The sequence below is a fragment of the Somniosus microcephalus genome, unplaced genomic scaffold, assembly GCF_052327205.1.
Source record: "Somniosus microcephalus isolate GS21.2 unplaced genomic scaffold, FLI_Smic_1.0 unresolved_chr1, whole genome shotgun sequence".
Lineage (NCBI taxonomy): Eukaryota > Metazoa > Chordata > Chondrichthyes > Squaliformes > Somniosidae > Somniosus > Somniosus microcephalus.
Window position 1 is genome coordinate 159,077,095 of NW_028225179.1, and position 21,871 is coordinate 159,098,965.

The 21,871-nt window shown below is 46.3% G+C and overlaps 1 pseudogene across 1 annotated transcript in view; it reads right to left on the bottom strand.

Annotated features, from left to right (window-relative positions):
- Positions 1 to 20,805, bottom strand: part of LOC147096364 (zinc-binding protein A33-like) — a 57,228-nt pseudogene extending 36,423 nt beyond the window's left edge. Inside the window, exons 1-5 of the transcript XR_015074899.1 lie at positions 20,302 to 20,805; positions 20,116 to 20,211; positions 19,791 to 20,024; positions 10,664 to 10,686; positions 10,451 to 10,566 (exon numbers count right to left, since the gene is read on the bottom strand). The product of XR_015074899.1 is annotated as a zinc-binding protein A33-like (transcript). The remainder of the gene's footprint in view (positions 1 to 10,450; positions 10,567 to 10,663; positions 10,687 to 19,790; positions 20,025 to 20,115; positions 20,212 to 20,301) is intronic.
- Between the last annotated feature and the right edge of the window lie 1,066 nt (positions 20,806 to 21,871).

The following is a 21,871-nucleotide window of genomic DNA, read 5'->3' on the forward strand; positions in this document are numbered from 1 at the left end:
TGATCTGTCTGTACCAGTAATCTCATGGTCACTGTATGATCTGTCCGTACCAGTAATCTCACAGTCACTGTATGATCTGTCTATACCAGTAATCTCACGGTCACTTTATGATCTGTCTGTACCAGTAATCTCACGGTCACTGTATGATCTGTCTATTCCAGTAATCTCACGGTCACTGTATGATCTGTCTGTACCAGTAATCTCACGGTCACTGTATGATCTGTCTGTACCAGTAATCTCATGGTCTCTGTATGATCTGTCTGTACCAGTAATCTCACGGTCACTGTATGATCTGTCTATTCCAGTAATCTCACGGTCACTGTATGATCTGTCCGTGCCAGTAATCTCACGGTCACTGTATGATCTGTCTGTACCAGTAATCTCATGGTCTCTGTATGATCTGTCTGTACCAGTAATCTCACGGTCACTGTATGATCTGTCTGTACCAGTAATCTCACGGTCACTGTATGATCTGTCTGTACCAGTAATCTCACGGTCACTGTATGATCTGTCTGTACCAGTAATCTCACGGTCACTGTATGATCTGTCTGTACCAGTAATCTCACGGTCACTGTATGATCTGTCTGTACCAGTAATCTCACGGTCACTGTATGATCTGTCTGTACCAGTAATCTCATGGTCACTGTATGATCTGTCTGTACCAGTAATCTCACGGTCACTGTATGATCTGTCTATACCAGTAATCTCACGGTCACTGTATGATCTGTCTGTACTAGTAATCTCATGGTCACTGTATGATATGTCTGTACCAGTAATCTCTCAGTCGCTGTATGATCTGTCTGTACCAGTAATCTCTCAGTCGCTGTATGATCTGTCTGTACCAGTAATCTCACGGTCACTTTATGATCAGTCTATACCAGTAATCTCATGGTCACTGTATGATCTGTCTATACCAGTAATCTCACGGTCACTGTATGATCTGTCTGTACAAGTAATCTCACGGTCACTGTATGATCTGTCTATACCAGTAATCTCACGGTCACTGTATGATCTGTCTGTACCAGTAATCTCACGGTCACTGTATGATCTGTCTGTACCAGTAATCTCACGGTCACTGTATGATCTGTCTGTACAAGTAATCTCACGGTCACTGTATGATCTGTCTATACCAGTAATCTCATGGTCACTGTATGATCTGTCTATACCAGTAATCTCACGGTCACTGTATGATCTGTCTATACCAGTAATCTCATGGTCACTTTATGATCTGTCTGTACCAGTAATCTCTCAGTCGCTGTATGATCTGTCTATACCAGTAATCTCACAGTCACTTTATGATCTGTCTGTACCAGTAATCTCTCAGTCGCTGTATGATCTGTCTGTACCAGTAATCTCACGGTCACTTTATGATCAGTCTATACCAGTAATCTCATGGTCACTGTATGATCAGTCTATACCAGTAATCTCATGGTCACTGTATGATCTGTCTATACCAGTAATCTCACGGTCACTGTATGATCTGTCTGTACCAGTAATCTCACAGTCACTTTATGATCTGTCTATACCAGTAATCTCACGGTCACTTTATGATCTGTCTATACCAGTAATCTCACGGGCACTGTATGATCTGACTGTACCAGTAATCTCACGGTCACTGTATGATCAGTCTGTACCAGTAATCTCATGGTCACTGTATGATCTGTCTGTACCAGTAATCTCACAGTCACTGTATGATCTGTCTGTACCAGTAATCTCACAGTCACTGTATGATCTGTCTATACCAGTAATCTCACGGTCACTGTATGATCTGTCTGTACCAGTAATCTCACGGTCACTGTATGATCTGTCTGTACCAGTAATCTCACGGTCACTGTATGATCTGTCTGTACCAGTAATCTCACGGTCACTGTATGATCTGTCTGTACCAGTAATCTCATGGTCACTGTATGATCTGTCTGTACCAGTAATCTCATGGTCACTGTATGATCTGTCCGTGCCAGTAATCTCACGGTCACTGTATGATCTGTCTATACCAGTAATCTCACGGTCACTTTATGATCTGTCTCTACCAGTAATCTCATGGTCACTGTATGATCTGTCCGTGCCAGTAATCTCACGGTCACTGTATGATCTGTCTGTACCAGTAATCTCATGGTCACTCTATGATCTGTCTATACCAGTAATCTCACGGTCACTTTATGATCTGTCTGTACTAGTAATCTCACGGTCACTGTATGATCTGTCTGTACCAGTAATCTCACAGTCACTGTATGATCTGTCTATACCAGTAATCTCACGGTCACTTTATGATCTGTCTGTACCAGTAATCTCACGGTCACTGTATGATCTGTCTATTCCAGTAATCTCACGGTCACTGTATGATCTGTCTGTACCAGTAATCTCACGGTCACTGTATGATCTGTCTGTACCAGTAATCTCATGGTCTCTGTATGATCTGTCTGTACCAGTAATCTCACGGTCACTGTATGATCTGTCTATTCCAGTAATCTCACGGTCACTGTATGATCTGTCCGTGCCAGTAATCTCACGGTCACTGTATGATCTGTCTGTACCAGTAATCTCATGGTCTCTGTATGATCTGTCTGTACCAGTAATCTCACGGTCACTGTATGATCTGTCTGTACCAGTAATCTCACGGTCACTGTATGATCTGTCTGTACCAGTAATCTCACGGTCACTGTATGATCTGTCTGTACCAGTAATCTCACGGTCACTGTATGATCTGTCTGTACCAGTAATCTCACGGTCACTGTATGATCTGTCTGTACCAGTAATCTCACGGTCACTGTATGATCTGTCTGTACCAGTAATCTCATGGTCACTGTATGATCTGTCTGTACCAGTAATCTCACGGTCACTGTATGATCTGTCTATACCAGTAATCTCACGGTCACTGTATGATCTGTCTGTACTAGTAATCTCATGGTCACTGTATGATATGTCTGTACCAGTAATCTCTCAGTCGCTGTATGATCTGTCTGTACCAGTAATCTCTCAGTCGCTGTATGATCTGTCTGTACCAGTAATCTCACGGTCACTTTATGATCAGTCTATACCAGTAATCTCATGGTCACTGTATGATCTGTCTATACCAGTAATCTCACGGTCACTGTATGATCTGTCTGTACAAGTAATCTCACGGTCACTGTATGATCTGTCTATACCAGTAATCTCACGGTCACTGTATGATCTGTCTGTACCAGTAATCTCACGGTCACTGTATGATCTGTCTGTACCAGTAATCTCACGGTCACTGTATGATCTGTCTGTACAAGTAATCTCACGGTCACTGTATGATCTGTCTATACCAGTAATCTCATGGTCACTGTATGATCTGTCTATACCAGTAATCTCACGGTCACTGTATGATCTGTCTATACCAGTAATCTCATGGTCACTTTATGATCTGTCTGTACCAGTAATCTCTCAGTCGCTGTATGATCTGTCTATACCAGTAATCTCACAGTCACTTTATGATCTGTCTGTACCAGTAATCTCTCAGTCGCTGTATGATCTGTCTGTACCAGTAATCTCACGGTCACTTTATGATCAGTCTATACCAGTAATCTCATGGTCACTGTATGATCAGTCTATACCAGTAATCTCATGGTCACTGTATGATCTGTCTATACCAGTAATCTCACGGTCACTGTATGATCTGTCTGTACCAGTAATCTCACAGTCACTTTATGATCTGTCTGTACTAGTAATCTCATGGTCACTGTATGATCTGTCTGTACCAGTAATCTCTCAGTCGCTGTATGATCTGTCTGTACCAGTAATCTCTCAGTCGCTGTATGATCTGTCTGTACCAGTAATCTCACGGTCACTTTATGATCTGTCTGTACCAGTAATCTCATGGTCACTGTATGATCTGTCTATACCAGTAATCTCACAGTCACTGTATGATCTGTCTATACCAGTAATCTCACGGTCACTGTATGATCTGTCTGTACTAGTAATCTCATGGGCATTGTATGATCTGTCTGTACCAGTAATCTCACGGTCACTGTTTGATCTGTCTGTACCAGTAATCTCACGGTCACTGTATGATCTGTCTGTACCAGTAATCTCACGGTCACTGTATGATCTGCCTATACCAGTAATCTCACGGTCACTGTATGATCTGTCTGTACCAGTAATCTCACGGTCACTGTATGATCTGTCTGTACCAGTAATCTCACGGTCACTGTATGATCTGTCTGTACCAGTAATCTCACGGTCACTGTATGATCTGTCTGTACCAGTAATCTCACGGTCACTGTATGATCTGTCTGTACCAGTAATCTCACGGTCACTGTATGATCTGTCTGTACCAGTAATCTCACGGTCACTGTATGATCTGTCTGTACCAGTAATCTCACGGTCACTGTATGATCTGTCTGTACCAGTAATCTCACGGTCACTGTATGATCTGTCTGTACCAGTAATCTCACGGTCACTGTATGATCTGAGTGTACCAGTAATCTCATGGTCACTGTATGATCTGTCTGTACCAGTAATCTCATGGTCACTGTATGATCTGTCTGTACCAGTAATCTCACAGTCACTGTATGATCTGTCTGTACCAGTAATCTCACGGTCACTGTATGATCTGTCTGTACCAGTAATCTCACGGTCACTGTATGATCTGTCTGTACCAGTAATCTCACAGTCACTGTATGATCTGTCTGTACCAGTAATCTCACGGTCACTGTATGATCTGTCTATACCAGTAATCTCAGAGTCACTGTATGATCTGTCTGTACCAGTAATCTCACGGTCACTGTATGATCTGTCTGTACCAGTAATCTCACGGTCACTGTATGATCGGTCTGTACCAGTAATCTCACAGTCACTGTATGATCTGTCTGTACCAGTAATCTCACGGTCAAAGTATGATCTGTCTGTACCAGTAATCTCACAGTCACTGTATGATCTGTCTGTACCAGTAATCTCACGGTCACTGTATGATCTGTCTGTACCAGTAATCTCACGGTCACTGTATGATCTGTCTATACCAGTAATCTCACGGTCACTGTATGATCTGTCTGTACCAGTAATCTCACAGTCACTTTATGATCTGTCTGTACCAGTAATCTCACGGTCACTGTATGATCTGTCTGTACCAGTAATCTCACAGTCACTTTATGATCTGTCTATACCAGTAATCTCACGGTCACTGTATGATCTGTCTGTACCAGTAATCTCACGGTCACTTTATGATCTGTCTCTACCAGTAATCTCATGGTCACTGTATGATCTCTTTATCCCAGTAATCTCACGGTCACTGTATGATCTGTCTATACCAGTAATCTCACGGTCACTGTATGATCTGTCTGTACCAGTAATCTCACGGTCACTTTATGATCTGTCTCTACCAGTAATCTCATGGTCACTGTATGATCTGTCTGTACCAGTAATCTCACGGTCACTGTATGATCTGTCTGTACCAGTAATCTCATGGTCACTTTATGATCTGTCTGTACCAGTAATCTCACGGTCACTGTATGATCTGTCTGTCCCAGTAATCTCATGGTCACTGTATGACCTGTCTGTACCAGTAATCTCACGGTCACTGTATGATCGGTCTGTACCAGTAATCTCACAGTCACTGTATGATCTGTCTGTACCAGTAATCTCACGGTCACTGTATGATCTGTCTGTACCAGTAATCTCACAGTCACTGTATGATCTGTCTGTACCAGTAATCTCACGGTCACTGTATGATCTGTCTGTACCAGTAATCTCACGGTCACTGTATGATCTGTCTATACCAGTAATCTCACGGTCACTGTATGATCTGTCTGTACCAGTAATCTCACAGTCACTTTATGATCTGTCTGTACCAGTAATCTCACAGTCACTGTATGATCTGTCTATACCAGTAATCTCACAGTCACTGTATGATCTGTCTCTACCAGTAATCTCACGGTCACTGTATGATCTGTCTGTACCAGTAATCTCACGGTCACTTTATGATCTGTCTGTACCAGTAATCTCACAGTCACTTTATGATCTGTCTCTACCAGTAATCTCATGGTCACTGTATGATGTCTTTATCCCAGTAGCCTCAGAGTCAGCAAAGAGAGAGCATGAAAAATTATTGGCAAGTAAATTCAAGGAAAACCCAAAGATGTTTTATAAATATATTAAGCGTAAGGGGATAACTAAAGAAAGGGTCGGGCCTATTCGAGATCATGAGCGTAATCTGTGTGTGGACGCGGGATACGTCGGTAGGGTTCTTAATAAATACTTTGTGTCTGTTTTCACAAAGGAGAGGGGAGGAGCAGACATTGCTATTTGGGCGGAGGTGTGTGAAATATTAGATGAAATAAACATAGTGAGAGTGGAAGTATTAAGAGGTTTAGCAGCGTTAGCAGTGGATAAATCCCCAGGCCTGGATGAAATGCATCCCAGGCTGTTAAGCAAAGCAAAGGAGGAAATAGCAGAGGCCCTGACCATCATTTTCCAATCCTCCATGGCTTCAGGCGTGGTGCCAGAGGACTGGAGGACTGCTAATGTGGTACCCTTGTTTAAAAAGGGAGAAAGGGATAGTCCGAGTAATTACAGACCAGTCAGCCTAACCTCAGTGGTGGGAAAATTATTGGCAAGAATTCTGATGGACAGGATAAATCTTCATTTAGAAAGACACGGATTAATCAAGGATAGTCAGCACGGATTTGTTAAGGGAATGTCGTGTCTGACAAACTTGACTGAATTTTTGAGGAGGTAACAAGGAGTGTAGATGAGGGTAGTGCATTTGATGTAGTGTATATGGACTTTAGCAAGGCTTTTAGTAAGATTCGACATGGCAGACTGGTCACAAAGTTAAAAGCCCATGGGATCCAGGGCAAAGTGTCAAGTTAGATTCAAAACTGGCTCGGAGGCAGGAAGCAGAGGGTAATGGTTGATGGGTGTTCTTGTGACTGGAAGGCTGTTTCCAGTGGGGTTCCGCAGGGCTCAGTACTAGGTCCCTTGCTTTTTGTGGTATATATCAATGATCTAGACTTTAATATAGGGGGTATGATTAAGAAGTTTGCAGATGACACTAAAATCGGCTGTGTGGTTGATACTGAAGAAGGAAGCTGTAGATTGCAGGAAGATATCAATAAATTGGTCCGGTGGGCAGAATAGTGGCAAATGGAATTCAATCTGGAGAAGTGTGAGGTAATGTGTTTGCGGGGAGGCGGCGGGCTAACAAGGAAAGGTAATACACATTAAATGGTAGGACACTGAGTAGTGTAGAAGTACAAAGGGATCTTGGTGTGCATGTCTACAGATCACTGTAGGTAGCAGGCCAGGTAGAAAAGTTAGTTAAGAAGGCATACGGAATGCTTGCCTTTATTAGCCTTGGCATAGAATACAAGAGCAGGGGGGTTATGCTTCAACTGTATAAAACACTAGTTAGGCCTCAGCTAGAGTACTGCGTGCAGTTCTGGTCACCACATTACAGGAAAGATGTGATTGCACTAGAGAGGGTACAGAGGAGATTTACAAGGATGTTGCTGGGAATAGAGAATTTTAGCTATGAGGAAAGATTGGATAGGCTGGGTTGTTTTCTTTGGAACAGATGAGGCTGAGGGGAGACCTTATTGAGGTGTATAAATTTATGAGGGGCCTAGATAAAGTGGATAGAAAGAACCTATTTCCCTCAGCAGAGGGGTCAAAAACCAGGGGGCACAGATTTAAAGTAATTGGTGGAAGGTTTAGAGGGAATTTGCGGGGAAATTTCTTCACCCAGAGGATTTTGGAGGTCTGGAACTCACTGCCTGAAAGGGTGGTAGAGGCAGAAACCCTAACCACATTTTAAAATTCTTGGATGTGCACTTGGGATACTGTAACCTGCAGGGCTACGGACCAAGAGCTGGGACTTGGGATTAGGATGGACAGGTTTGTTGTCCAGCGCGGACACGATAGGCCAAAATGGCCTCCTTCTGTGCTGTAACTTCCAATGATTCTATGCCTCTAGGGTCACTGTATGATCTGTCTGTGTCAGTAATCTCACGGTCACTGTATGATCTGTCTGTCCCAGTAATCTCACAGTAACTGTATGATCTGTCTGTGTCAGTAATCTCACGGTCACTGTATGATATGTTCGTTCCAGTAATCTCACGGTCACTGTATGATCTGTCTGTACCAGTAATCACACAGTCACTGTATGATCTGTCTGTAACAGTAATCTCATGGTCACTGCATGATCTGTCTGTACCGGTAATCTTACGATTACTGTATGGTTTGTCTGTTCCAGTAATCTCAGTAACTGTATGATTTGTCTGTACAATTAATCTCACGGTCACTGTATGATCTGGCTGTACCAGTAATCTCACGGACACTGTATGATCTGTCTGTCCCAGTAATCTCACGATCACTGTATGATCTGTCTGTACCAGTAATCTCACATTCATTGTTTGCTCTGTCTGTCCCAGTAATCTCAGTCACTGTCTGATCTGTCTGTACCAGTAATCTCACAGTAACATTTTGATCTATTTGTCCCAGTAATCTTACGGTCAGTGTATGATCTGTCTGTGTCAGTAATCTCATGGTCACTGTATGATCTGTCTGTCCCAGTAATCTCACGGTCACTGTATGATCTGTCTGTACCAGTAATCTCAGTCTCTGTATGTAGTGGGTGGATCAATATGATTGAAAAGTATTAAACCGACCTCTCATTATTTCCAAGTTTTCAAGATAATTTAATGGGGTTTGGATACAGATTATTTTGTAAAAAGCCAATGTATATTTAGCGTATTAGGGGACAAACACATAACAGAATCAAGAATACATCCCGCAGATGGAGGGAGGAAAAGAGCTACCACAGGGGAAAAGATAAGGAAGGGCAGTGAATAAATAATTCAAGGGAAAATGTAGAGAATAAAAGAGGATGAAGCAGTTGTGGCCCACAACTCGATCAGTCTGAACAACAGCCTGCACAGGAACTCAAACAAAGCTGGTACAATCGGGCAGGCCCCAGATTCAGAGACACCCACAAGAGGAAAAGACACCCTGGAGACAGCAAACCGACATCACCCTGAATACAGTCCATCAATCAAATTATATCCACGAATCTCAACAGACTCCAGCACATAATCAGACAAAACAAAACTGACCGACATAAAAGGACAGGTGGATGCTCCATTTCTACAGGAGATCCTCCTCACCACCCTCAGAACACACCAAGTTTGTGAGTGAGTGGGTGGGACCAATGCTGGCCGCTTTCTACTGACCCAAGAGCAGAGGATGGTCACAGTAATCAACAGGAACCTTCCCATTACTCTGAGACACGCATTCCTGGAGAAGGAGGCCACTCCATCCTAAAGAATCTCGAATAACAGGAGAACCCAAAGTGAAGCTTCAGTTCTGTGTCCTGAATGAGGTGTCCCCACATTCCCCACATCAGCAATCCTCACACTCGCCCCACGTATGGACAGCACAGTAACCATGAGTGGAGACCTAAACTGTGCTCTTCACTCCCAACGGGACAAGCTTCCAGTGGACACAGGGCACTAGGACAAGCAGCCGGAGCAATCTGGGAAAAATAGTGACCTGGTCCCACGCCAACTAATAGGTCCCCTACCGGGTTTTACAAGGCCCTAATCACGGAGCTTACTCTCCCGCTACTGAAACCCCGCACTGTGTGCTGGAGACAAGGACACAGACACACTTAACTTAGTCACAATCATGTTAATACATATGAAGAGAAAGGTCACCGCCATTGCTCATCGTAGAAAATTAAATCCCTCCTCAATGCGGACAAGTAAATATTGGCCAATATCTTAACCTCCAGATATCTCCAGCCTGGTCCATGCAAACAAATAGGCTTCATACGGGGCCGCACGTGGAGGCAAAACACCAGCGGTTATTCAATGTGATGCACCATTGTCATACCTCTACCCTGAAACTATCCCTGGATGTATAAGCCATAATTGTCTAGGGCGAGTGGAATGATTCAAGGCAATTGAGAGAATAAGCCTTGGTGACACTTTCAGCAATCCAGTGCTTGCTCCCCAGGTCCACAGTGAGCACCAGCTAACTCTATACCCCTCGCCACTCCTCCCTCAACAGGCAGAGAAAGCCTCGCTCCAGGGCTTCCTGTCCTGACCTTGGTCACGGACATGAGTTTGACACACAAGATGGAGATGGATCAGGAGATGAGTATTGTAGAGGAGGAAAGGTTCAGCTGGGAAGGGCGGTGTTTCCTGTTGCTGAAGTGTGCAAAGTATCGATGGGTTCTGGAGGCTGTGGTTCATCTGAGGGTCCCTGTGTTGGTCATGTTCGGGGAGCTGACATTTTCAACTGACCAGTTGAAGGCGATGCTTTTTACACATGGATTTGGTGCGTGAATAACACTAACTCCATCCAGGCCCGCTTTTAACCGCGTTCATTTGCAACTACTTAGTACTAAAAGATACTTTCTATGATATAATTTGATTCGTTATACATAAAAATAAGATATAAATCAGGCCAAAGGAACTTATATGAGTTTTACCTGGGTTCATGACATCCAACATTTCTGTGCACACTGCGTATAGTAAAGGGCCGTTGAATTTTTCGATAGTCAGGGCGGTATCTACTAATGTCAGTGTATTCTCGTCCTCACTAATCCTGCAAATATCAAACAATTGGTTATAAATTGACCATAAACACTTTTCTGAGCTATTTTACCAAACAGTGCAGAGTTTCAGTAAAGAGCATGGCCTACCTCCTCTTCTGACGAGTTTCTTCCTGAAATAAATAAAACACAATCTGAGTTGACAGAGACTGAGCGTCTATATCGGGACAGCAGAAATTACACCCAGATTGTTACAAGCTGCTGATAATTCCCAATTCTCACTGCTGCCCACACACAGGTAGAAAGAGGATATTACAAAAAGGATACAGAAGCACAGGAGAACGTATAAAAGAGATTTACAAGAATGATACCAGAACTGCGAGGGTACAACTAACAGGAAAGAGTGAACAGGAAAGATTATTCTCTAGAAAAGGGAAGACTGAGAGGAGACCTGAGCGAGGTCTTTAACATTATGAAAGGATTCGATGGGGCAGATGTAGAGAAGATGTTTCCACTTGTGGGGAGTCTAAAGCGAGGGGTCATAAATATAAGAGAGTCAGTAATGAATCCAAAGGAGAATTGAGGAGAAATCTCTTTACTCAGAGAGTGTTTAGAATGTGGAACTCGCTACCACAAGTTGAGGCGAATAGCACCGATGTATTTAAAAGGGAGCGAGATCAGTACATGAGGGAGAAAGGAACAGAAGGATATATTGATAGGGTGAGATGAAGTAAGGTGGGAGGAGGCTCGTGTGGAGCATAAACACTGACATTGATCTGATGGGCCGAATGGCCGGTCTCTGTGCTGTAAAATTCTGTGTAATTCTATGAGCGGCATATTTGAAAACAGGCCATCAGAAATTACACGAAAAATTATTAAATGCTTCTGATAGAAACAGGATATAGTTGAAAAATCTTATTAGAGTATCAGATACTAGAAATGTTGTAGTGGTAGGGGATAGTATTATTTGGGGGATAGATAGAATTCTCTGCAGCCGAGAGCGAGAGTCCCGAAGGCTGTGTTGCCTACCCAGTGCCAGGGTTAAGGACATCTCCTCTGGGCTGGAAAGAAACTTGCAGTAGGAGGGCGTGGATACAGTTGTCGTGGTCCATGTTGGTACAAACGATGTAGATAGGACTAGGAAGCCGGTTCTGTTAAAGGAGTATGAGCAGCTAGGGGTCAAATTAAAAAACAGTACCTCAAGGGTAATAATCTCTGGATTATTACCTGAGCCACAAGCGAATTTGGCTAGGACAAATAAAATTAGAGAGTTAAATGCGTGGCTCAAAGACTGGTGTGGGAGAAATGGGTTTTGCTTCCTGGGACACTGGCACCAGTACTGGGGCAGGAGGGAGCTGTTCTGTTGGGATGGGCTTCACTTGGCCAGTGCTGGGGCTAGAGTCCTGGCGGATCATATAACTAGGGCTGTAGAGAGGGCTTTAAACTAAATAGTTGGGGGGAGGTTCCTAGAGAGCAAATAATAAAAATGACAACAGAGAAGGTCACAGACTTAGGTAGCAGTGGGGAAGTTAAAAACCAGAGCGTGTCAGGAAGGGGCAGAAGGTATGGAGTAAAAGGTAAAGTAATAAAAAGGGCAAAAGCAGGAACTAAGTGTCACAAAACATATTTGAAAGTTCTCTATCTGAATGCACGTAGCATTCATAACAAAATAGACGAGTTAATGGCACAAATAACTACATATGGGTATGATCTTGTGGCCATTACAGAAACATGGCTGCAGGGTGACAATGCCTGGGAATTAAACATACCAGGTTATTTAACGATCAGGAAGGACAGGCAGGAAGGAAGGGGAGGTGGGGTGGCTATGTTAATAAAGGAAGGAATCACTGTAATACAGAGAAATGATATTGGGTCAAAAGATCAGGATAATGAAACAGTTTGGGTGGAGATAAGGAATAATAAGGGGAAAAAAACACTAGTGGGCGTAGTCTATAGGCCTCCAAACAGTTGCAACTCTGTTGGACGGAGTATCAATCAGGAAATAGTTGAGGCTTGTAATAAGGGAACATCTATAATTATGGGGGATTTTAACTATCATATTAATTGGACAAATCAAATTGGGCAGGGCTACCTTGAGGATGAGTTCATTGAGTGTATTAGGGATGGGTTTCTTGAGCAGTATGTAACTGAACCGACCAGGGGGCAAGCAACCTTAGATCTGGTCCTGTGTAACGAGACAGGATTAATTAAAAATGTCCTAGTAAAGGATCCCCTTGGAATGAGTGACCATAACATGGTTGAATTCCATATTCAATTAGAGGGTGAGAAGGTTGGATCTCAAACAAGCGTGCTAAGCTTGAATAAAGGAGACTATGAAGGTATGAGAGCGGAATTGAGTAGAGTGGATTGGGAAAATAGATTAAAGGGTAAGACGATACATGATCAGCGGTGTACATTTAAGGAGTTATTTTACAACTTCCAAAAAATATATATTCCACTGAGAAGAAAAGGGTGTAAAAGAAAAGACAGCCACCCGTGGCTAAGTAAAGAAATTAAGGATAGTATTCGACTAAAAACAAGGGCATATAAGGTAGCCAAATCTAGTGGGAGGATAGAGGATTGGGAAAACTTTAAAAGACAGCAAAAAATAACAAAAAGATTAATTAAGAAAGGGAAGATAGATTATGAAAGTAAATTAGCAAAAAATATTAAAACAGATAGTAAGAGTTTTTATAGTTATATAAAAAGAAAAAGGGTGGCTAAAGTAAATGTTGGTCCCTTAGAGGATGAGACTGGGAAATTAATGGTGGGAAATATGGAGATGGCAAAAACACTGAATGAATATTTTGTATCAGTCTTTACAGTAGAGGACACTAAGGCCTAGAAATTCATTGACGCCACTTTTGGGGCGCTAAAGTGGGGCGTCCGCTAAAGTTTGCGGCCGCCGCCAAATCTAGGCCACTTCTCCGATATTCATTAGCTTCGCCCTACTAGTTCGGGCGAGCGCTAAAACTGCTGCTGGACGCCTCTCTTTGGGCGCTAAGCCGGAGGTGGTGATCGATAGCGCCGAGGCCGGGCGCAGCGCAGGTGCGACCATCTCGTGACTGACAGCAGACACCCTGGCGCCGGCCAGCTCTTAAGGGGGAAGGGTCGACTGTGTCTGCTGCCACGCCCTGGATAGTGGAGCCCTCCAGCTAGGCCTGAACACTGCTGCTGGACCCAAATAGCGCCTGAAGACATGGAGAAGGCCCGTGAACATGCGCAGCGCTTCTCAGAGCGTGATCTGAGTGTGCTGCTTGCTGCTGTGGAGAAGAGGCGCCATGTTTTGTACCCGGACAGTGGCAAGAAGGCGACGGTCCGCGTCTACAGGAGAGCCTGGAGGCATGTCGCCAGCAAGCTGTCAGCCAACAGCGACGTCCCCAGGACCGGTGCCCAATGCCGCAAAAAGTTAAATGACCTCACACGCATTGTCAGGGTGAGTACCCTTTCCAATGACCTCCTCATCCTTGCATGTGCACCTCACATTATGGGCAAAGGGACCTGAAAGCTCTAATGGCCAGCCTTCATCCAGCAGCTATGGCACAGGCATGAGCATCAATTGCACATTCTGCACTGAACACACTGGCCAAGCTATTCCACCATGGGAGGCAGTGCAGACAAGATCACGGCGACACACTGTACTTAGAGGCCGTCCTTTCTCTTGCAGGCCAAGCTGGCGAATAATCGCAAGAGCCGGACTGCGACCGGGGGAGGACGACCCCATATCCAGCCACTCACCGACCTGCAACATCGCGTGGAGCGCCTCATGGGTGGCCGGGTGATTGGGCCCGTTGCATGTGGAGATGCCGACCCTGTTCTGGGCAGCAATGGTAAGGACATCACCTTTTGCACCTCTCTCGTCCCACTTGCGCATCAGATCTACATCCTTTGCCACTGTCCGACCAATGCGCTGAATGCCACCACTCATGCATCCCGCACTGATGCCCTCTCCTCACTCTAAAGCTACTCTTGTGCCTTCCTGCTTTCAGATGGTCAAGAGGAGGTCCCTCAACTTGACAGTGACAGACCCTCCGAGGAGGAGCAGGAGGAGGAGCAAGAGGAAGGCGGCCCATCAGGGGAACCCTCAGCCGCGGCCACCCAGGCCAATGTAGGGGACACGTCTTCCCTGGAGGGCAGCGTGGCGGAATTGTCGAAGGGGAGGGGAGCTCCTGGGACCTGCGTGCTGCAGAAAGGCGGGAGGGGGGTGGAAGCTCGGCGGCCTTCTCCCCAGAGGGGGGATGCGTCGGAGGGGTGTCCAATTGCTGGACCCAGCGGCCTCCAGCAACGCAGGAAGGGTCGGCCAGCTCAGCGGCCTTCTCCCCAGAGGGAGAGTCCGGCCTCCAGTCAGGAGATGCTCTTCGCCGAGGAGATGGAATGCCTCGAAGACTTGTCTGCGGACTCGGAACGCCGGCACACGGAGCTCATGGCGGCAGTGGCACGGTTGCCTGAGTCCATCGATTCCCTCTCTCGGAGTGTGGCCGACTTCGGGCCCTTAGAGGCCACCAGTCGGGCGGAATACCGGGCAGATCTGTCAGTGACTGGCCAGGTGATTAGTGGTGCCGTCCAGTCACTGGCTGCTCTGCTGCGGTCAGTGAACAGGTCAACACGGGCACTCACTGCTGCCACACTCGCTGTGTCAGCCAGGCATCGCCAGGGCACCCGGCGCGCTGCAGCAGCACAGCGGTCTGTCCCTCGGCAGATTGGTGCGCATGCTGCAGTGCTGGCCCGGGCGAGTGCCAGTGTCTCAGGCGACCAGCGAGCGCCTGCCATCCGCCAGCTTGCCGCCATTCCTCCAGCCGCCACTGCCACTCCCCCAGTGGAGCTGCCAGGAGCTGCTGCAGCGACTGATGCTGGCCAGCCACAGCTGCAGCAATCAACAGCCGCCCGCTCGACGGCCAGACCTCGACTAGGCCGACCCCCAAGGGCATCTGCCGTCACGACATGTGCCCCTCAGGAGACTGCCCCCAGCCTTGCAGCAGCCAATGGCCTTACTTTGAGGCGGAGCAGCAGGGCGGGCAGGGGCCACCCAAAGATGGCCAAGGCATCGCCCTAGCGGGCCAAATAGTCGAATGTGTGGCCATTTGTGTTTGTTTCTTGAGGCCGAGAATTGGATGTTTGTTTTTTGAAGGACGATGATGTGATGTTTGTTTTTGACGTAGGCCGAGAATGACGGCCATTTTAGTTGCCCTATTTTGTTAATCCTCTCCAGGTTGTGGGAGCGAGTAATGTGTTTGAGTGTTTTTTGGGGGTTTCGTCTGTTTTTGGTTTTCATGTGGGAAGGGCCCAGAGTTTGTACAATAAAGCATTTTATTTATTCACATTGTCCATGGTTGATCTTTGAAGTGTTTGTTGCCTTAACCGGCTGAGGGCTTGCGGAGCGGCTGCAATCATGTTCTTTCATTGGCACAAGCCATTCCCTGACAGGGGGCCTAGAAGTGACGTTCAATAAGCCGCCGACGGGCGGCCCTTGGACCTTGTGCCTCCCTCCTGGGCTGGTACTCCTCGTCCTCATGCTCCTCCTCCTGAGGTGGTGGTCCAACGTGAGGTGGCAGTGCCTGAGTCCTGCGGATAGCCAGATTGTGCAGCATGCAGCAAACGACGACGAATTGGGAGACTCGCTCCTGCGAATACTGGAGGGCTCCCCCGGAGCGATCGAGACAGCGGAACCGTTGCTTGAGCACGCCGATTGTTTGTTCTATGAGGTTCCTCGTCGCTTGATGGCTCTCGTTGTATGCCTCTTCAGCAGGGGTCCTGGGCGCGCGGAGCGGGGTCATGAGCCAGGTACACAAAGGATAGCCTTTGTCCCCGATAAGCCATCCTCTTGGGGGAGGCTGTGCCTGGAACATGTCAGCCACAGTTGTCTGTCGCAGGATAAAGGCATCGTGGCTGCTGCCTGGAAAGCGGGCATTGACAGCTAGGATGCGCTGCCTGTGGTCACACACCAGCTGTACATTGAGGGAATGGTAGCCCTTCCGGTTGCGGTACTCCTCGGCATGCTCAAGAGGTGCCCGCAAAGCCACATGCATGCAGTCAATGGCGCCCTGCACCATGGGGAAGCCCGCTATTCTTGCAAACCCCACTGCACGCTGCTGCTGCTTGTCCAGGGTCATGGGGAAGGAGATGAATTGATGTCTCCTTCTGAAAAGGGCTTCGGTCACCTGGCGGATGCAGCAATGCACGGCGAACTGGGAGATGTTAGCGATGTCCCCAGTAGCGGATTGGAAGGAGCCGGAGGCATAGAAGTTGAGAGCCACCGTCACCTTCACTGCCACCGACAGAGACGTCCTGCGCATCAGCTGTGGCTGCAGATCTCTCTGAAGCAGCCGGCAGATGTCTGCAACCACCTCCCTTCGGAATCGCAGCCTCCTAACACACATCGCGGCAGACATGGTCAGATAGGAGGTCTGCTGGCGGTATACCCTGCGTGGGTAAGGCCTCAGTTGGCGACGCCTGTTGCCCCCTCTGCGTCTAGCCAGGGCTGCCACTCTCTCACGGCGTCTGTAAGCCCTTCTGGCATAAGGCTGAAATTCAGCGTTGCCACCCAATGCAGCCCCCATTATATGCTGGCAAACACTGAGCTCTGAATGAAGGCAAAGATAATTGGTAAGCTCTGGCCTGAGCCAAAAATACCTGTCCAAGTGTTGGTCCAAACCAGTAAACTCTCCTCCTTGGTCTCTGTCCAAAAAACCGTTGCTCAAGAGTGAATGCTGCAAAATGGCTGGCCTTGATACTGCTGGGTAAGTGCCCTTTAATTTGCGCTCCCTGCGGCCCGGCTGGCCTGTGTACCGTTCCACTTCACAGTCGCTCGGGCCGCCCGGCGCACAATGGGCCGGCGCGAGTGAAGTTCCGGTTTGGGGCGCACAAAGGGCGTTGCACTATTAAATGACGTCATGATCTGCGCGCGCAGCAGGGCGCGCGCTAAGACTTTGCGCCGGCGCTAAATGTGTCCTGAAGTTGGGGAGAGGCGCAGATCGCGCTGCGCCCGGGCGATAAGCGCCTAGCGCTCAAGATCTACTCCCCCTAAGGCGCTAACGGCTGGCGCGCCCAACTGAATTTCTAGGCCTAAGAATATCCCAACACTGGACAAACAGGGGGCTCTCGGAGGGGAGGAGCTAAACACGATCAAAATCACTAAGGAAGTGGTACTCGGTAAAATAATGGGACTCAAGGCGGATAAATCACCTGGACCTGATGGCTTACATCCTAGGGTCTTGAGGGAAGTGGCGGTAGGGATTGTGGATGCATTGGTAATAATTTTCCCAAACTCCCTGGACTCGGCAAAGGTCCCGGCAGACTGGAAAACTGCTAATGTAACACCCTTATTTAAAAAGGGCAGCAGACAGAAGGCTGGAAACTATAGACCGGTTAGCCTAACATCTGTGGTAGGTAAAATTTTGGAGTCCATTATTAAGGAGACAGTAACAGGACATTTGGATAATCATAATTTAATAGGACAAAGTCAGCATGGTTTTATGAAGGGGAAGTCATGTTTGACAAATTTGCTGGAGTTCTTTGAGGAAGTAACATATAGGGTGGATAAAGGGGAACCAGTGGACGTAGTGTATTTAGACTTCCAAAAGGCATTTGACAAGGTGCCACACAAAAGATTATTGCTTAAGATAAAAAAATCACGGGATTGGGGGTAATATTCTGGCATGGATAGAGGATTGGCTATCGAACAGAAGGCAGAGAGTTGGGATAAATGGTTCATTCTCAGACTGGCAATCAGTAACTAGTGGTGTTCCGCAGGGGTCAGTGCTGGGTCCCCAACTCTTTACAATCTATATTAACGATTTGGAGGAGGGGACCGAGTGTAACATATCAAAGTTTGCAGATGATACTAAGATGGGAGGGAAAGTAGTGAGTGAGGAGGACATAAAAAACCTGCAAGGGGACATAGACAGGCTAAGTAAGTGGGCAGAGATTTGGCAGATGGAATACAATACTGGAAAGTGTGAGGTTATGCACTTTGGCAGGAAAAATCGTAGAGCAAGTTATTATCTTAATGGCAAGAAACTGGAAAGTACTGAAGTACAAAGGGATCTGGGGGTCCTGGTGCACGAAACTCAAAAGTTTAGTATGCAGGTGCAGCAAGTGATTAAGAAGGCCAATGGAATGTTGGCTTTCATTGCTAGGGGGACAGAATATAAAAATAGGGGGGTATTGCTTCAGTTGTACAAGGTATTGGTGAGACCGCACCTGGAATACTGCGTACAGTTTTGGTGTCCATACTTAAGAAAGGACATACTTGCTCTCGAGTCAGTACAAAGAAGGTTCACTCGGTTAATCCCGGGGATGAGGGGATGGACATATGAGGAGAGGTTGAGTAGATTGGGACTCTACTCATTGGAGTTCAGAAGAATGAGAGGCGATCTTATTGAAACATATAAGATTGTGAAGGGGTTGGATCGGGTGGATGCGGGGAGGATGTTCCCGATGATGGGTGAAACTAGAACTAGGGGGAATAGTCTTAGAATAAGGGGCTGCTCTTTCAAAGCTGAGATGAGGAGGAACTACTTCACTCAGAGGGTGGTAAGTCCATGGAATATGCTGCCCCAAAAAGCTGTAGAAGTTACATCATTACATAAATTTAGAACAGAAATAGACAGTTTCCTAGAAGTAAAGGGAATTAAGGGTTACGGGGAGCGGGCAGGAATTTGGACATAAGTCTAGGTTCGGATCGGTCATGGCCCTGTGAGTAGCGGAGCGGGCCCAGGGGCCGTGTAGCCTGATCCTGCTCCTATTTCGTGTGTCTAATTCTGTTAGATTCAGGAGATGGTTCTGTGATAGTAGATTGGTGGTTAGGATCAGATCAGTCATGATCTTATTGAATGGCAGAGCAGGCTCGAGGGGCCGATTGGCCGACTCCTGCTCCTATTTCTTATGTTCTTGTCAGTGTCACTCACAGACACAGTGCCTCTCACACCCACCCTACCAGACACACCCACACACTCACAACATGGGACTGGAACTGGATTGGAATGTGAGTTTCAGGAGATTATTAAACTTGGGCACCACAGAAATAATTACAGACTAAATATCAAGATCACGGCAACTCATTCCCGGGGAGGTTGCAGGTATTCCCGGGATCCTGTAGATATTGTGGGAGGCCGATTAGTTCGGTGACAATAGCAGCTCCGCCCCGGATAGACAAAACAATCGATCGGTTTAAATCAGTGACGAATTATTGGGAAAATGCTGCATTTATGTCAAAATTCTCGCCCGTCAACTTGTGACTGTGAACTTTCACTGAACTAAACTGAAATATAATCCTCACCTTCAGAAATGTCAGCTCGTCTTTTTGCTCCATCTGTTTCTGCAACTTTGAGAGTTTCTCCTGAATAGAATTTAAATTCTCTTGAATCTGTCGAAGATTTTTCTCCATTGTTTCTAGAATCTTCCCCTCTTGTTTCCTGAGATCTCTGATTAAACGCTGCTCTTTCTCACTGAGAATCTGGTGCATTTTAGCGAACTCGGATGTGATGCGGGTCTGCAGACTGCTCGACTGTTCCTACCAAATGAAATGTGAAAAATTATAGTTTTCCGCATTAAAACCAAAAAAACCCGAATCAAACTTCAAAAATCAGCAAAGGACGATTTACCCTAATTTCGGAAATCTTCTGTTTCTGCCGCCGCTCCGTGTCCAGAACCGCCGATTTCTTCTCTGTGAGAGAATCTAAGGAAGATTTCAGCTGATCCTGGGATTGGGAGAGAAAATCACAGAATAAAAGTGTTAGACCATGAAAATGTGATAAAATAATCAGGTGATCAAATCTGCTCCCTTTTACCTTGTAGATTCCAACAGCTTCTTTAATGGGCAGGAAGCGGTGCTCTCTGTGTTCCCGCGCATCTCTACAAACCAGACAGATCAATTTCTGGTCAGTTTCACAAAACAGCTTCAGTTCTTCCTGATGTTCCTCACAGTGAAGTTTACTTTCCTTCTCTTTCGGATTCAGCTTTAATTTTCGCGCTTTCTCGGCCAGATTCGCTAAGGCCCGACTGACTCTGAGGTTTATTTCCGGAAACTCCTCTCCACATTCCGGGCAGGAGTTTGTCTCCTTTTCCCAACACTCTGTGATACAGGAGCGGCAGAAGTTGTGCCCACACTCCAGTATTACCGGATCGGTGAAGAAATCCAGACAAATGGGACAAATTGTCTCCTCGGTCCAACTCTCGGCCTGCTGTCTGGAAGCCATGTTCACCCTCAGCACTTCCTGATTCAAACCGCTTTCAGTTTCGATGTTTTTCTGCTGCCGAACACCTTCAGTTCGGCGAGTTCAGCCTATCAGAGCACGGAGGGGAATAATTGAACCCTGGCCGGGAGGGTGAAGGTTCCTGGGGTGTGGGCAGTGGGGGGAGGGAGAGAGAGGGAGGGAGGAGGCGGAGATGGGCGGGGATCGAGATTCCAGGGCACTTTGCTCCAGACTGAACTCACTGCCGACTACAAACCCTCTGGTGACACACGGTGTGAGATAGAGATCCATAAACTGAATTGTGTTAATGATTGCAGCCGCTCACCCTAAAACACAGAGTGCCACAAATGTCAAGGAGTGACTTTAGATGACAGGTACAGAGAAGATCTTTAGAGGGATTGAAGCATTGAGGATCGATTTTATCTGCTAGAAAGAAAGACTTGCATTCATATAGCGCCTTGGAAGGTAGCAAATGTAACCCCACTGTTTAGGAAAGGAGGGAGAGAGAAAACGGGGAACTACAGCCCAGTTAGCCTGACATCAGTAGCGGGGACAATGCTGGAATCTATTATTGAGGATGTGGTAACGGGGCACTTAGAAAATAACAATAGGATTGGGCAGAGTCTATACAGATTAATGAAAGGGAAATCGTGTTTAACAAATCTGTTCGAGTTTTTTGAGTTATAACTAGCAGAATAGAAAAGGGGGAACCAGTGGATGTGGTGTATTTGGATTTTCAGAAGGCATTCGATAAAGTGACACACAAGAGGTTATTAAACATGGGATTTGGGATAATATACTAGCATGGATTGAGGATTGGTTAACGGGCAGTAAACAGAGTGTAGGAATAAACGGATCATTTTTGGGTTGGCAGGTTGTAACTAGTGGGGTACCGCAAGGATCAGTGCTTGGGCCTCAGCTATTCACAATCTATATCAATGATTTGGATGAGGGGACCAAATGTAACATATCCAAGTTTGCTGATGATACAAAGCTGGGTGGGAATGTAAGTTGTGAGGAGGATGCAAGGAGGCTTCAAGGGGATACAGGCAGTCTAAGTGAGTGGGAAAAAACATGGCAAATGGAATATAATGTGGAGAAATGTGAAGTTATCCACTTTGGTAGGAAAAATAGAAAAGCAGAGTATTTTTTAAATGGTGAGAGA